General features: G+C 40.7%; 1 protein-coding gene across 1 annotated transcript in view; it reads right to left on the bottom strand.

The window, feature by feature from the left end:
* Positions 1-3436, bottom strand: part of NNT (nicotinamide nucleotide transhydrogenase) — an 86959-nt gene extending 83523 nt beyond the window's left edge. The window contains exon 1 of the mRNA XM_033110571.1: positions 3309-3436. The gene's annotated coding sequence lies outside the window, so the exon portion shown is untranslated. The remainder of the gene's footprint in view (positions 1-3308) is intronic.
* Positions 3437-12454: the final 9018 nt, after the last annotated feature.

The following is a 12454-nucleotide window of genomic DNA, read 5'->3' as shown; positions in this document are numbered from 1 at the left end:
ACTGCTCTCCGTACCAGATCCTAGGGACTCATGGAAGGTACCCCACCATCCCCAGGATTCCTAATGTTCTTCCATCCTTCTTTCCTGTCCTTCTAAATTGGGAAGAGGCAGAGGACCTGGAATTCTATCCGTCAGATATGGCTAATTCCGCCACCTATGCCTTTATACTCTGCCCCATCATGTGTGCCCCCACGGGCCCAGCACCTAATCCCAGCAGACTCCATAAACAGTCTTCCAGCCTCCAGAGGAAGAAGGGTCTAGCTCATTTTTAATTTCAGAACTGCCGCCACAACTCCCTGAAGCTACTTCTTGCAAACAGCAGAATACAACACTGGGAATGGAAATCCTTGATCCAGGTGGTGCTGATTTTTAAGATGTCCTTTAATTCAACAACCCTATACGGAGGGCTGCCTCAGAGGCACAGCCGTTAGGAGCATCTGTAGAATCAAATTGGAATAGGTCACACGCTTAGACATAAGAAAAATCAACAGTAACACTACAAAGCAGAGTAAGGAAAGTCCAAAGTTCTTGGAGGGATCAAAGGAGATCATATCCTCCTACAGGGCTCAAAACAGAAGGGAAAGGCATTTGAGATGGAGAGAGTAATATGAACAAAAGCTAAGGAAGAGGGAGCATGCAAGATGTGTTCAGCCATGCAACCAAAAATGAGTATAAATAATTCTTTGCATTTAAATAGAAGATTTGATGTTTTCAAAGTATTTCCACATGTCATTTCATTTCAGTCCTAAAGCATGCCTGGGTCCCAAAAATACTCTCATTCATTCATGGGTCACTTCTAGGGTTATTCATGGCTGAGAATAGAAAGCAAATGAGTTCAATTTCAGCCACTCATTCAAAACATTCACTGAATCTATGCTAAGAACCAAGGGAGATACAAAGATAAAGACAATTCTTGTCTTGAGGGAGATTCTGTGCTACCATTACCGATGACCTAGTCCTCTCCTAACCTCCCCACTTACCCTAGTTTCTCTTCTTGGGTCATCCCAGCTCCCCAACCACCACCATTGTCTTGGCGCTGATGAGGGTTACCCAGCTCTTATCAGCAAAAATAAATAAGTAAGTAAATAAAATAAAGCTAGCTACCATAGCATCTATGTATTGCCTAAGTCTGCCACTCACTCACTGTTTGACCTGACCCCGTGCCTCCGTCTGATCCTCTATAAAAGAAGCATAGGAAAGCTCATTTGGTAGGCGCTAGAAATGTTATGATTAGGTGAGATTTTGCAATGCTTTGCAAAGCTGAAGTCCTGTGTCTTAGCCAGGAGTCTGGAAAATTTGCTCTGCCTACTTGGAAAATGGTAATTTGATGTTGAGCAGATCCCTGGCATCAGATATCAACATGGCCAAGGCCTTCAGAGGTGAGTTTCTCCCAAAAGTTCCACTTGATTCAAGCTGTGAACGTACAGGACAGTTATCAGGAAGTAGTTTATTGACAAGAGCGGTACCTATCACCAAGCCTCAATCAAATACAAAACATCCTGAAAGATATTCAGAGAATATTTGAACCTATCACAAGCCAGCAATTGTTACCAAAGATAGTATTCCATCTTAATTGTTACATTCTCCCCTATCTGCACTTTAAAGCTTTCTGCTGTTTTACTATCCATGTGCTTCTATGGCTTTGAAACAACAGGGGATACACCTGAAATCTATGTAATTTTACTAACAATTGTCACCCTAATAAATTTTTTAAAAAAAGGAAAAAATAAATAAAAGTTTAAAAAAAAAAAAGAAACAACAGGGGAAAACTTGACAACTCAAAATTGGGGGAAAAAAACACATGTTTTTTAGTATGGCATTCATACAGCCATTTAATGTAAGTTATTTGGGTAACTTTCTCCCCTAAAAGATATTAAAATCCTTGAGGGCAAGCACTTGAGAGGATAACATAGCGGCTAATAGGGTGAACTGTGAGTTGGAAGCCCCTACTCTGCAATGCATTAGTTGTGTGACCTTGGCAAGTCAGTCACTTAACTTCTCTGTACCTAATTTCCTCATCTTTAAAATGGAAATAATAGCACCTACCTTATAGAGTTGTTGTGAGGATTAAAAGGATACAATATCTTTACTCCTATTATTATTCACTTTGGTATTACCTCTGGCCCAGTGCTTTGCACAAAATACTGGAAATCTACAAGTATTTTTTGACTGAAAGAATGAATAACTAGAGTTAGATAACCTGAAGCCTGGGTATCTGTGGTACACATATTCCAAGGAGTTTCAGGAAATTTCCTCTGAAAATGAAATGCGGTGTAGCCTTGTGGAAAACTAATTCCATCAGCAAAGGTAAGCAGCCTGGGCACACTTGCTGATAAGAAAGTAATCCTAAACTGTTCATTCAATTAAAAAAAAACAGCCAAAGTTTGCAAATAAAAGGGGCGCAACGGAGAAGAGAGAAGCATTTTAAATAAATGTAGGCAAGCAAGCCTCACCTTTCCAATAAAGCCTGTCCTACAAGGCTCCTTAAAAACGGGTCACTTAAGGACTGCCCTGCATCACAGGGTAAATAAAGGACAGACCGCAACCGTAAACAAGTCATGCGTTTAAAGAGAGACATACCAACCAAGGACGCAACAACCTACAGAAGCTTAGGCTGGCAGGCAGCGTGACCTTGCCCAAACCCACCGGCACCACCCCTACCTCTGCCACTAAACTGCCATCAGCTGGCATCTGCCAGGGACCGCTATTTATAACCTTCCCCGAAAGCCGATTGGAGGAGGCTGCATAATACTCATTCCGCATCCAAAGTTCGAATCCCCCTCTTGCCCCTCCGCTGTCTCCTCCCCCCGCCAGCCCCGGCCCGCTAGAAGCTTACCGGGACCACCACCACAAGCCTGCCCCGACATGCACTCACAACTTTGGTTCGCCACGTCCTATGAGTCCAGCCAGTTCCCCACCCCGAATCCCCTCATGGTTGAAGCATAACTTCGGGGCGTCCCGCCGCCACCTCTCTGGATGCACCCCCTATGGAGACTCTTCTCTGACCTCCCTTCTTCCCCCCGTACCACTCCCGCCGTACCCCTCAAAGCTCCAAGACCTGTACCTGCACAGCTGCCGCCTCGTTCCCGCTCTCTGCGGAGACCCAGTTCCTGAATCCACGCGCCCACTCCTTTCCACGTCGCCCCAGCAAGAGACAAGAAAGGACCCCGCGCCAGGTCCCCACCGACCCCGCCCCCTTCTCCTTGACAGGTCTCTTCCCCGCGGGGGCCTGGAATGTCGCCGCAAGCCCTGCGCCCCTTCCCTGCTGCGCCCCAGGCTGCCCTTGCCGCCGGCGCCGCCACGCTCACCTGGGCGGGGAGGCCGGGCTGTACTGGGCTGTGCGCAAGGGGCAACGAGGGGACGCCGCGCTGGCAGACCCGGGTTGGGGCCCCGCGGCACAGCGCCTCCAACCCGGAAGAACAGCCCCAAAGCGGCAGCAGCGGCCACGTGACGGCGACGCAGCCCCCACCTCGGCCCCGAGCCCCCTCCCTGCCAGGCCCTTCTTCCCGCCCGGCCCCCTCCGCTGTGCCGCCTGCCCTCTCACGGTACGGCAACGCGACCTCACGAAATGCCCCCTTAGAGCGCAAAGGCCAGTTACCCTAAAGGGTCCTTCACTCTCCGCGGTGGCAGCCAGAACCTCTTTGTCTCGGGCTGGACCCGCGGCCCCCCGCCCCGCCTCCGCGCTCTCTCTGGGCCCGTCCCTGTCAATCAAACGGGGAGCCAAACCCGGGCCCTGAAGTTTTTTCAGGGCTACATTTGATCTCTTCCCCTGGAGAGGCAGTTAGAAAGTGTGATTTCTTCTCCTGTATCCCACCTGATCAAGTAAGAGACTAATATAGCTCCACTCTTTGTACCTGACTTTCCTCTAGCTCTCTAGGAAAAATCAGAATTTCTGTAACAGGAGAGGACCAAAAAGAAAGTGGGAAGGAAGGCAGGGGGTGGTGAAGGGCGGGAATGGGGGCGTTGTTTTTCCATTCTTGTGGGAGAGGTGGAGTTAAGTTCCTCAGGAAACGTTATCTAGACCCGAAAATTAACACACATCTGCGTACTCGTCTTCCAATGGCTGGCCCATGGCCGTGTGCTAATGTTAGTATTTATACCCAGTGGCTGGAGAGCGTCCTTGGTGGATGTTAAGTGTCCTGACCAGGCCTAGGCTGATTTCAGCAAAACTATTAAAGGACTCCAAAACATAATGACCTAGTTGTTCTTTGCACATAGTTCCATTAATTAGTATGCAGGTGTCGTCTGATAAAAAGTGGGAGGAATAAAATATAGAGTATAAAATGGCTCCTTTACCCAAAGCTGAATCATCGTGAAGTGTCAGTATAGTCACTGCTTTTTACTTTAAAAAGAATAAAAGAATTATGAATCTAAAAGACATATGGCAAAACAGGTATTCCATATTCTTAAAAAGAAATAAGTTGCAGAGAAACCCTTACTTTGAGAACATTTCTTGTGTTTAACCAGCACAAAAGGTCATCCAACTAATGGACTCAGACTGACACCCAAAAAGGTAAAACACTATTCCTGTCCTGGAAGAGTTCCCAAACGGGAAAGGACAGAAAGGACGCAGCCACCTTTTAAAATGATAATGAACCATGATTAATTGCGACGGTAGGGACAGGTTCAAGATACTGCAGATACAATGAGTCAGGAGTAATTGATACGGATTAAAACTAAGCTGTTTTCACAATATACCGGGGGTGCCTAAAAACATGGTCAACATGGCTCAAGCAGTACTTCGCAGTAATCAGAAGTGTCTGGACGCTGATGGTAACCCTTTGAGCACCTCTTGTAATTGCAGAAGTCAAATGTGACTTGTATTCATCTTTTGTTATTTGTATATATTATTATAATTTTAATAGTATTTTTTCCTTCCTTAAAATGTGTATACATTTTTTGGCACCCTCTGTATGTAAGTCTAGTCATGCTATATAACGTAAACATATACAGTGCTTTATGTCAATTATATCTCAATAAAACGGGGGGGGGGGGAACTAAGCCCTAGTTTTAAAACAACTGTAGGTTGTAAGGGGCAGGGTGTGTAGGTGTGTTTGCTTTTTTTCTCTTTCAAGGCTTAAAAATCAGTGGTTCCCAGCTGAGGACAATTTTGTCCCAAGGTGTCTAGAGACATTTTGGTGGTCATGAGACAAGATAGTTAGCATGTCCCTAGGTAGACAGGGAGGTCCCTGGTGGAATAAACAAAAGACAGCCAGATCCTAAAACTCTAGGTTTTGAAATCACTCCTTCCGCTCCAGGACATTATGTAACAAGGCCTTGCGATTAATCATAAAATTCCTTTAAGAGTGTGTTACTTTGTTAATTCCTTTAGGATGGGCAAGCAGAACAAACCTCCTAGATGAATTTCATTAGAAGGCGCCAGTTCCCTTCTTCAAACTGTTCCCTTCTTCAAACAGCTCCCCTTCCCCAAACAGGCAAGGGAAGGTATAAAAGTAAGAGCTTTTGCTTCAGTCACGGGCCACCCCCATTCGGGACCCCCTCCCGCTCGGGAGCTCTGACTCTTTGCTTTCAATAAACTATCCTCTTTTTAAAACTCTTTGCCTCTCCTCAGTCCGTGTTTCCATTCTTCGGTCTCACGAGACACTAACCCGTCCTACACCCAGAAACTGCCGGCAGATCCAACATCATCTACATCATTTGGGGACTCACAGGAAAATATTCTTTCATCAGTCACAACTGAAAAAGAGAGGTGTTAACAGAGGCCAGGGATGCTGCTAAATACACTGCATTACACAGGACCATCCTTTACAACAAAGATTTATCCAGCCCCAAACTTCAATAGTTGTAAGATCCAGAAACACTGGCTTAAATAAATACTCAATGAGTTATCTAATTTGACTTGCTTATGACTATAACACATGAGAACAAATTCAAAGAGAACACACAACTTTTCACGTTTTCTGTTAAATAGTAAGCATATGGTAATTTTTTAAATTTATTCTGCTTATTTGTCTAACATAATTTGGGTACTATTGTACCAGATGAGAGCATTTATCATTTGGGAGGTTCTGTTTTAGGCCTTAAACTTCATAGTAATTACAATGTATTCATAGGAGTCCCAAAGAAAATTGGATTAAGTTCCAAAAGTTTGTAAGTTAGTTGCTTCTGAATCTTAGACACTGAAATTTTTGAAATTTTTGTTACATCCCCTCCTAGGTTGTGAGGGCTTTGTCCATTTTGATATCTGCTCCTTCGTCCATCCATGGCTTCCTCCACCTCCAAACCCCATTTCCAACAGTAACTCTCACGTGTGCAAGTTTTAATTACAGATTGTTCTGTGATTGGATACTTAAATTTTAAATATAGTTTAACATTAGAATACACAGCAAAATTTAAACCCTCTGAAATTTAGCAGACTTTGTACCCACAAATGTACAAATATAGTATAATCTATATTTAATATTTAGAGTCTTAATCTATCAAAAGCAAAAAAGATGAAATCTTCAGAAAAGTGTAACACACTATTACGATCTGCGTTGACGCCTCAAACCAGAAAGGTGCCCAATACCCAAAAATCAAAATGTAGATCACAAAAGATATGTGATCAAAAACTGAACTAATTGTGTTTATTATGTTAAATAGTCATTAGCAGTTTATTGTTTCAAGTTTCCCTTTTATAATTATTAACTAAGTGAACAATTCCAATGAGATAGTATTCTTAGACACCAGGGATTTTTAATAATACAGACACTTGACAGGTTTTAAGGCAACCATCACTAACCTCAGTCTTCTCCTAGGCAGACCAATCAACTGTGTGTTTGATCTTAGGAAACAAATATTAACCAACTAAATAAACTTACATGAATCAACATTAATTAGTTGATTAATTAGTTAGAGATTCAAAGACAACTGACATTAAACAGTCAATACAGGAGGGCCGGCCTGGTGGCTCAGGCGGTTGGAGCTCCATGCTCCTAACTCCGAAGACTGCCAGTTCGATTCCCACATGGGCCAGTGGGCTCTCAACCACAAGGTTGCCAGTTCAACTCCTCGAGTCCCATAAGGGATTGTGGGCTCCACACCCTGCAACTAAGATTGAACACAGCACCTTGAGCACCACTGAGCTCCCAGATGGCTCAGTTGGTTGAAGCGTGGGCTCTCAACCACAGGGTTGCCAGTTCAACTCCCACAAGGGATGGTGGGCTGCACCCCCTGCAACTAGCAATGGCAACTGGACCTGGAGCTGAGTTGCGCCCTCCACAACTAAGACTGAAAGGACAACAAGTTGACTTGGAAAAAAGTCCTGGAAGTACACACTGTTCCCCAATAAAGTCCTGTTCCCCTTCCTCAATAAAACCTTAAAAAAAAAACAAAACAGTCAATACAAAGTTAAATAATTGGCAATTTAAGTTATTTAAATAAAATCAGTTTGTATTTAGAATTGTTATGACCATCTAAAAAACTAGCTCTTAAACTAGCTCTTTTGTATACATTTGTGGATTTTTTTCTCTCCATATAGTAAGTGCCAATGATAAAAATCTGTTTTTATAAATATAAAAATTATTTATTTAATTATACTTTGGGGGGGCCTGAGAAGATGGTGAGGAATAGGGGCTGTATTCGTTTCTTAGTGATGCTGTAATAAATTACCACAAACTGGGTGGCTTAAAACAACAGAAATATATTCTCATAGTTCTGGAGGCCAGAAGTCTAAAATCAAGGTGTCAGCAGGGTTGATTCCTCCGGAGACCCTGAAGGAGAAACTGCCCCATGCCTCTACTAGCTTCTGGAGAAAGCTTCTGGTTGTCAGCAATCCTTGGTGTGCCTTGGTTTGTAGACACATCCCTCCAATCTCTGCCTCTTCACATTACCACCTGCTCTGTGCGACTCTCTATGCCCAAATCTCCCTCTTCTTTCTCTTTTAAAGACACCAGTCAGTGGATTTAAGTTTCTCTCTAAATCCAAGATTATTTCATCCTGAGATCCTTAACTAATTATATCTGCAAAGACTGAATTTCCAAATAAGGGTGGTCATGAATTGTGTGGGAATACTATTCAACCCACTACAAGAGAATTCTGTATTGTTTGTTTTGTTTTGTTTTTTCTATTTTTTTTTTTTTTTTTTAGTATTTTCTGATTTTTTTTTTAAATTATTGGGGAACAGTGCATTTCTCCAGGGCCCATCAGCTCAAGTCCTTGTCCTTCAATCTAGTTGTGGAGGGTGCAGCTCAGCTCCAAGTCCAGTTGCTGTTTTCAATCTTCAGTTGCTGGGGGTGTAGCCCACCATCCCACGCGGGAGTCGAGGAATCGAACTGGCAACCTTGTTAAGAGCTCACATTCTAAGTAACTGAGCATCCGGCCACCCGGGCATTCTGTTTTTAAGGGTACTACAAGTAAAGAGGGTTGTTTTTTATAAAACATGAGTAGATTTACCAGTTCTTGCATTTAACATGAAAATCCAAATTATTTGGGGAAAAATTCAGGTGAAAAGTCCTTTTGTATTAATAATTAGAAGAATTTCCCTATATACTTGTTTTGCTTTCTTAATACTCAATTCTAACTGAATTCTTCCTTCAATTTTTTAAACATATGTAATTAGATATATAGTTATCATAATTATCAAACTACTTATTATAAAATTCCATAAAAGCAGTTACCATGTCTATATTTAATTTTTAAATATTGCATGTGATGAAAACTTTACTTCAAATACTTTTTAAATAGTTTTGTGAAACATCATCTCTTCATAGATATTTTTTAAACTATAGGTTACCCATAACAGAAAAGCAAAATTCAGAATTTCTCACCTCCACTGGTTTTTGTCATTCCACTCTCCTATCTCCTCCTTGTTTAACCATTCATTCTCAGTTCTTTCACCACCTAAATATGCAAATGATTCAAATGTTCCCTTGGCCCTCTTTCCTTTTAACTCTAATATTTCTTCCTGGCAGTCCAATGTCAACTGTGCTATGACAACTCCCAAAGCTTAAGGTCCAGTCTAAATCTTTCTCCTGAGCTCTAGACTCAAGCAGCCAACTGCCTGCTGGTCATTTCCACTGAGATAACCACAATATCTTCTTGTCTGGGGGCAAGAGAAACTTTCTTCTTACCTCTAGTTCTTCTGTGTGATCAAATAATTCAAATGCAGATTACCAGGAGAAAATCAAATTTTAATACATGTGCACAGGGAATTCACATAAGCATGAAAACTCCAAAGATAGTATGTCAAAATGAGGTACATATGTCATTTTGGACTAAGGAGGGGGAGGTAGGCAATTCACAGGCAGATGAGAAAGAGCAAACAGTTGGTAAACAAATTCTCGCAGGACCACCCAGAAACAAAAGGACACAAAGGAAAATCTAGCAGACAGATTTTTACTTAGATCCTCCAGTCGGCCTGAGGAGGTTTTTCTATCTGCAGGTAAGGGGGAGGAAAAATAAAAGAAAGAAAGAAAAACAAACAAACAAACAAACAAAATCTCTTCTTGAGTTTGTTGGGATTTGTTTTCAGCTCAAAATAATCTGCATGCCAGGTTGCCACTTTCTGGGGAGATTTGTTCCTGACCCCCACAAACTCAACATGAGAAAATTCACATCTGCTCTCCTGCTTTTAACCATAACAAAATATTTACTGTTTCCTAAATGTATGAAGCTGTTCTATCCCCCTACCCTGTTTACGTGCTTTTCCTTCAATCTGGAATGCTCTCCCGGCCTTTCCTATTCTTCTCTGGTTTATGCTCATCCTCAAGGTCAGGCGTTTGTCTTCCTCTGTGAAGCATTCCACGAAGCCTTATTTGCCTCTTATTTCCCTGAGCTTAGCATAAACACTTTTTAAACAGTTTTGTGAAACATCATCTCTTCATAGATCTTTTTTTAAACTAGAGGTTACCGATAACAGAACAGATGCTAAATAACTATTTCTCAGGTTGTTGTAAAGAAGAGAACAAAACTTGTATAAAGAAGAGTCTGGCACATAATAGATTTTCAAAAGTGTGCCCAGTTCAATTTTGTCAAACATGCAAAAGGAATTCAATGGAGGAAAGATAGACGTTTAAACAAATGGTGCTGAAGTAATTGGACAGCCATAGAAAAAGAAAGAATGAATCTCAATCTAAGTTTAACAGTTCATACAATAATTAAATCAGAATGAAATACAGACTTTAGGGCAAAACCATGAAATTTTCAGGAAAAAAAAATAAGAGAAAAATCTTCAGGAAATAAGGCTAAGCTTGACACCAATAGTATGGTTTATAAAAGAAAAAAATTGATAAATTGAACGTCATCAAAATAAAAACCTTTGGCTCTGCAAAAGACTTGGTTAAGAGGATAAAAAGATAAGCTACAAATTGGGAGAAAATATTTGCAAACCATATTACTACAAAGGACATGGGTTTAGAATATGTAAGAACTCTCAAAATGAGAAGCTAAAAAAAAATCCAAATAGAAAATGGACAAAAAGTATATTTTACCAAAGAGGGATATTAGCATATGAAAAAATGTTCAATATCATTAGCTATTAAAGAAATGAAAATTAAAACCACAATGAGACATTACTACATATCTATAAGAATGTCTAAGAAATAGTGACAATACCAAATGCTGGCAATGATGGGGAGAAGCTGGACTGCTCACACATTGCTGATGGGAATGTAAAATGGCACGAGTCACTCTAGAAAACAGTTTGGTGATTTCTTAAAACACTAAACATGTTGACCATGTGACCCAGTAATTATTGTACTGGGCATTTATCCTTAAGAAATGAAAATGTATGTTCATTCAAAAACCTGTATGCCTGTACCTGAATTTTCATAATAGCCAAAAACTGGAAGCAAGCTAGATGTCCTTCAACAGCTGAATGGTTGAATCCAAGGTTACATCCTTACCATGGAATACTCAGCAATGAAAAGAAATGAATCGCTGATACACCAACTACTTGGATAACTCTCCAGAGAATTATGTTGACAGAAAAAAAGCTAATCTCAAAAGATTACATACTATATGATTCGATTTATATAACATTCCTGAAGCAACAAAATTATGGAAATAGAAAACAGATTAGTAGTTTCTAGAGGTTAAGGTGAGGGTGGATGTTACTATAAAAGGGCAACATGAGGGATCCTTGTAATGATGGAAATATTTTATATCTTGACTTTATCAATGTCAGTACCCTGGTTGTGACACTATACTATGGTTTTGCAAGATGATGCCATTGGAGGAAATGAGGTAAAAAGTACAGATGTTCTCTATTATTTCTTACAAACTGCATGTGAATCAACAATTATCTCAAAATAAAATAGTAAATTTAAAAAATACACCTGGCAGGTGTCATAAAATAATGATGGTATATAATCTAGGTGGTAGGTATACAGGTGAGTGTATAAAATTCTTTTGAATTAGCTGTAGTTTTTAAATTTTTCTTAGTAAAATTAGGAAAAAAATTTTAATGTTAACTATTGTAATTATATTGAGACAAAATCTGCCCACTCCCATAATCTAAAGGATAAAGGTAACATAGATTCAATTCATTAGAGGTATTCCTACATGCCTCTTACCCTGTAGCATAAGTTTGTCAAATGAGTTTGCCCACTGAACAAGAAACCAATTCCATGAAATGGTTTTTCATTAGTGGGGCTTTTCTGAAGTAGAGGAAGCAAATATTAACGGTTCTAGAGGTCATCCTAAATTTGCAGTGAAAGATGTTTTTTATCCTGCCCCTCACCTTTATTCAACATTTCCAGTGTTTATTAGGCCTGTTATCAAATTCCCCTCTCTACTGATTTTTTTATCCATAGAATGGCTAAGGTACTCTAAGGATTGCATTGCTCACTGTACTGCTAGGTGATGCTTTAGCTGCCACATCTTCTTTGTGGTGGCTTTTGAGTAGAGGATCAATTCCAATAATTTATGGCATTAACTCAAACATTTTTAAAAACTTCAGGGAATAATTCACTTCAGATCTTAAACTGGACAGACCTGAAAAGTACCTGTAAATCTGGAGTAATGATTAAGGGTTCTTAGTTTCTTAATCTCCTTAATGAGCTCAAGAGTACAAAAGCAAACAGTATGCATGCTACCTAAGGACACTGAGAATAGTAAAAGCTATGTAATATTTTACAGTTTATACAGCATTTCACATGTGTTACCTCATTTGACCATTTCAGTAACTGAAGTAGGTATTGTTATTCCTGTTTTAAGATAAAAACTGGCTTGAGGTTAACTAACACACTTAGTCACATCAATAAGAGATGTTGCTGAGACTTAAATGTAGATCTTCTGGTTCTGTGATTCCTGGTGGGAAAAGTGTCTTCTACATAGGGCATGACTGGCCTGTGGAAATGAAGGTTCCAAGAGAAGCAAGGAAAACAGAGGCCCCTTCAGAGAGAAAGATGCCTCTGAGACTGTCAAGAGTCCCTTTTATTTTCCCCTCCCCATTCATTTGCCTGGATTATACCTACTACCGTATTTCATTTGAGATGAGATCCTCTCACGGAAG

The sequence above is a fragment of the Rhinolophus ferrumequinum genome, chromosome 7 (assembly GCF_004115265.2).
Source record: "Rhinolophus ferrumequinum isolate MPI-CBG mRhiFer1 chromosome 7, mRhiFer1_v1.p, whole genome shotgun sequence".
NCBI classification, from domain to species: domain Eukaryota; kingdom Metazoa; phylum Chordata; class Mammalia; order Chiroptera; family Rhinolophidae; genus Rhinolophus; species Rhinolophus ferrumequinum.
The sequence above is the reverse complement of the archived record's forward strand: the minus strand, read 5'-3'. Positions and strand labels throughout refer to the sequence as shown.